This window comes from Cynocephalus volans, chromosome 11 (assembly GCF_027409185.1).
Source record: "Cynocephalus volans isolate mCynVol1 chromosome 11, mCynVol1.pri, whole genome shotgun sequence".
In the NCBI taxonomy this organism is placed as follows: Eukaryota; Metazoa; Chordata; class Mammalia; order Dermoptera; family Cynocephalidae; genus Cynocephalus; species Cynocephalus volans.
This window is the reverse complement of record NC_084470.1, coordinates 128,149,644-128,154,760: the sequence shown is the minus strand read 5'-3', so window position 1 is coordinate 128,154,760 and position 5,117 is coordinate 128,149,644.

Here is a 5,117-nt window from a genome sequence, read left to right as displayed (position 1 = left end):
TTCCTCTCTGTGCTGTTAGTACTTGAGCATTTGTTTAATATTAGATATATATTAAAAGAACATCAATAAAATGAAAAAGCTAGCAAATGTTTGTATGTTTCTGAAGTAGCACATTGATAGTTATTTTCCTTTCTGCTTCATTATCAGACACATATGTTGAAGAAAGAAAATAATGACTTCCATTAAATAAATAGTAGCAGTCAGGTCACATTAGTAGCTCTTAATTTTTCTTAGCCTCAGTTCTCCTACTGTTTTCTCATCAGTTTTAACAATCCAAGGGCAGTTGCTGGCAAACAGAGGAGTCTGAATACATTCTTCATTTTATTTATAACTTGAGCTATAAGAAGATTGATATATTGCTATATTGTGTAGCATATGAGTGCCCAAGAAGTGCCATCCTGCATCAAGAAATGCTCTCATCTTCCATCTGTTCTTTCAATAAAAACTTTAAATCATTTTGACTTGGGGGGTCAGGCTGATGAAGATGCCTCATTTAGACCATTTTTTCTTCTCTCTCCCACCGTTCCCTCCCCCATTTCTTTTGGCACTTCCCTACCGAATCTATATTTGAGCATTTTATTAGCTTTACACCCATTCATTCACTGCAGGGATGCCCCTGGGCATCGGTCTCCAACTAGAGCTAGGATCTCATAGGGACCACTCTTTCCACACCTTCTTCTCTACTTCTCTGGGAGGACAGCAGCCCCCCAGGAAGCCCTTTCCTTGCCAGTGGAAGCTGTTCTGTAAAATGAGGCTGTTGCCCACTTGGAAGCCTGGCTTTGCCCAGAACTGACCCTCTGCCTTCCCTCATGGAATCTGAAAAATTCTTGAGCACTTCAGAGGTCTGCCTCAGGCTCTGCCTGTGGCCTGAATAAAGGCTTTAGAGACCATAAAGCAACCAAAATATTCTGGGGCCTTTCCAAAACATTCAATTCGAAATAAGAGTTCTTCTTAATTGTAAAATAAGTGAAAAAGGGCCCAATAAGGTTCTAATTTTCCCCTTGATTATGATTTCTATTGTTTTTTTATGTCAAATATTAAACTGCCTCCAAAAATTGTTGGTATTTTTGGTGCTCCGTTTTGCTGCTGCCCTATCCATGGTGCCCTTAAGCAACACTGCCCATGGGCCTTGTGAGGTGTCAGCAGCTTCCTTGGATGCAAAAGAGGTGTCTGTGGCCTGGCATTGTCCTGTCTAGAACTTGTTTTGGGGAGGGAGTAGGAAAAGGTGATTAGCATTATGATCTTGGAGGCAGTTAATCTTTCCAGAAAGGCATAGTAATTCCTGGGAGCCAGTTTCCTTTCCATTCTTGGATCAAGAAGCAACCAGCTAGCTCCATGTTTTCCTTTAGATATAAAGAAAAACATGGAGCTAGCTGTTTTTCTAGGCCATTTTTCTGGATGGGGGATGGAAGGTGCTTTCTTCAGCAGCCCCAAGAAGGAGAAGAGAAGGAAATGGAGTCTAAAAAGGTCATCTTTCTCGAGAAACAAGGGAATGAGGAAGGGACATTCATCTTGAAAAGGGGCCCAATGTAAGACAGTGTTATGAGAAAGCCCTTTGGAAGGTGGAAATAACTCAACCAATGCCTTCTCTCTACAGGCGCTCTTTCCTACTCCCAGTGCACTTCTGCAGTAGGGAACTGGCCAAAGAAGAAAGGACGTCCATCATGGGCTACCCTACGTGAGACGTTCGTGATTCTTCCTAGCAGAACTTCAAGCCTTGCTGGCAACAATAGCAAAGGAACTGCTGGGGGTGTGGGGTGGAGAAACGCTCTTACTCCTTCCTGCACCTGGAGCCAGGAGCCAAGGTCTGAAGTTCGCTGTGGTTCTGTAGAGATGAATGTGAACCACACATCAGGGGTGGCAGCTCCCACATTAAACACAATATGACCACATAAATGGGCCTCACTGCAAGAGCTTTAAGCTATATTGTATTCACACATTGTAAAGTAAAAATTCAGCTTTCTTATTAGGTGTCTGTGTACAAACACATGTGGATGCTGAGAAATAGAGACTTCCAGGTTTAAATCAACTCTGGTGCTGCTCCACTTTCAAGGTTTCTGGAGACTCCTGCCCCAGGGTGCAATAAATCAAGGGAGATAGATTTCTAGATTATTTCTAACAGGGAAGGACCCAATAGAAATGGGAATCTTGTTTGGGTGGGGGGGTTACCATAGAAAGGGGTGGAGACAGATTCCTGCAGCGGTGGTTCTTCCCTTGCCTGGGCAAGGGCCCTGCCCTAGGCAGACCTCACAGCAGGTGGATCACGATGCACACTCTTCTCTCTTCAGAAGCCGCACTGCCCCCAGCGATTATGTGGAGAAAGGAAAAGAAGGGCTTTTATTTTTTTCGGGTAAAATGTGGGGCTCCAAAACTGTGTGTTTGGAACAGAGGGGCCCTGAGAAGAAGAGGCACTCTCTGGGCCAGGCACAGGTCTGTTCCAGCACAGTGCCCTTTCTCCAAAGGCTTTTGCAAAGTCTGTTCCGTGTACACGGTTCCTCCATCCCAAACCACTGGGGTTTAGATTTGTTTCCTCCAATCGAGGCTGGGGAGGAGGCTCACTACTAGACAGATGGCAACTGGCATGTTGCTTTCCAACGAGCACTTTGAGAACACAAAGTCCCTGGCCAGCACACGAGGAACCTCGTCCTCCACTCCTTGCTGACAACTGCCATTTCATCTTCTCACTCATTTGAGCGATGGCTTTGAGTTTGTGGACCGGACAATTTATCCACGGAGAAGAGTTTAAAACCCGGTGCCATTTTTCCACTACCTTGCAACAAATTAAAGGTACTCCTAAATGCCAAAATAATCCCCACCCCAAAGGGGGGGGGGAGAAAGAAAATTTAGATATATAAGGGGAGAGGGGTTCTGCACCCTCTGTGTGCCTCTGTGGAGAGCCTGATTTCCTAGAACAATTGTCAAAGAACCCATAGCTATCTTTAGCCAGGGACTGGGTTGTCCCTGAAACGTCCAGCCTACTCTGGACCTCTCGATGCCCTGATGTGTACTGGGGGGCTTCAAGGGTTGACCCTCGTTCCCACAAACGATTTCAAGTTGGGCTCATGACACAAAACGGCCAGACTCACGGCCCTCCTTCCTGGGACTACGGGCATAAAAGTGAGTGTTAACCGGGAATCATGGACTCTAGCGGGATGAGGATATCCCTGACGACAACGTCCTCCCACCCGAAGTTTGTATTCTACGGTATGAGCTTCGGTGTGCACTTCAGTGTGCATGCGCCTGCGTGTGCGCGTGTGCGTGAGTGTGTGTGCGTGTGTAATGTAAGTCGTTATCAAATACCTAAAACGGTGCGTGACCCCAAAGAGGTTAGAAACAGCTGCTTTGGACAGGGATGAGTTCAGAGCGCCAAGCATCTCAGGGTGGGTATTGCCGTCCATCCATTAGGTGGCTTTCTGGGAAGGGGAAAGTCGGGGGCAGGGGAGCTTAAAAGGTAAACTTGGTGGCACTGATTGGCTGGAGGGACTACTTAGTGGAGCCAAGTGTTCGGGTACAAAGAGGGATTCTGTCCGGGGTGTTCTGAGCGACATTCCGGGACTTGGGATTGAAAGAAAAGGCGAGGGGCTCGTATTTGCCGCTCCTAGTTTGTCCCCGACCGTCCCCAAACTGTGTGGCGGGGCCGGCCAGGAGGCAGCGTCCACCTCCGCACGGCCCCTCGAGCCGACCCAAACCTACGTGCTTTTCACAGGCGGCTGGAAGGCGCGCGGGCAGCCCTGGCCCACCGCGCCCTCGGCCCACGCACTTACCCAGGATCGGCTCTGGTGGCCGGGGGAGGGGCGGGCAGGGCGGGCGCACCGTGACCGCACCGAGATCCTGCCCAATCTTACTGCTCACGTCCCCTCCCCACCGGCGCGGGGCCCCCAGTAATCCCCGGCTCCCCGCTTCGGACTGTGAGGGGCGCCCTGGGCAACGCAGTCCCTCGGGAACTCGAGACCAGGTAACAGGTCCCCGCCCGTCGCGGGCCTGGCTGCGTCCCAGCGAACGGTCGCCTGCCGTGTTTGACTGAGGGTTTCCCTCGGAAGGTTCATCTCCACCCCCACCCTCTAGCCGGAGCCCGAGCGGAAGGTGCTCGCGGTCCCCAAGCCGGCCCGGCGGCTAACACCGCCCTCGAGCCCAGAATGCTTCCCAAGTGACCGGTTCCTGACGCCAAGCCCGGGAGCGCGGGGAGCGCAGGAAGGACCGAGGGGGAGGCGGAGACGGGGTGGGTGAGCCATCAGTGGCTTAGCCCAGTTTCCCGCAGGAGCTCCCGCCCACTCACCGTCTGTGCGCACCAGCTGGCGGCAGCACCTTTCAGGGACGAGCTGCAGGAAGGCAAAGGCCGGCCGGGGCCCGAGAGCCCAGGAGCGCTGGGGACTCCAGCCCCGTCCCCGCTGCGCCCAACCCTCAACACGCTGTCGGCTTTATGAGGTTCGGTCACTGCCGAGTCCTCCATTAACACCTCCTCCGATGACCGAGAGGCTGGGAGGGCCGAGCGCAGCCTCAGAGCGTGTCCCCGGGCACCGGCCCGTGTCTGTGCCCTCCACCCGCCCCTTCCTCCTCTCCCTCCCGATTTGGGAGCATAAACAGAAAATAAAAGACCGGCGGAGGGATCTGAGGGTCAGAGGTGAGGGGTTCAGGTCAATTCCGGCAGAGAGGGGTGAGGGGAGAGAGGGGACAAATTCATTTCCATCCAAAGGTTTATTTATTTATTCGGATTAACAGAGGGACCAACGTCGAGACGCAGGGACCGGTGCGCACCTCTGGCCGCCGCCTCCCGCCCTCCATTGCCGTGAACCGAGTTCTTGGGGGGAACATTTGACATCCGGACGTCGAGGTAAGATCCCACCGGGCCGTGCCCAGTTGGAGCAGTTTTCTGTCCTCGGAGGGCGCCCAGACGGCCGGGAAGCCCAAGGGCTGCTCGGGAGCCCACCCGGGGTAGACCCGGCTTTGCTGGAAGCCGCGCGCCCACCTGAGGGCCCCGGGGGAGGCGCGGTTTGGCGGCGCCCGCTGGGTGGGAGGAGGCGCTTGGGCAACCCCGGCCGTGCCGCTCGGCTGACGCGCGGCTTTTCTCTGCCAGCGCGACCGCCGTCCCGGCGAGATCCACTTCTTCTGCCGTAAGA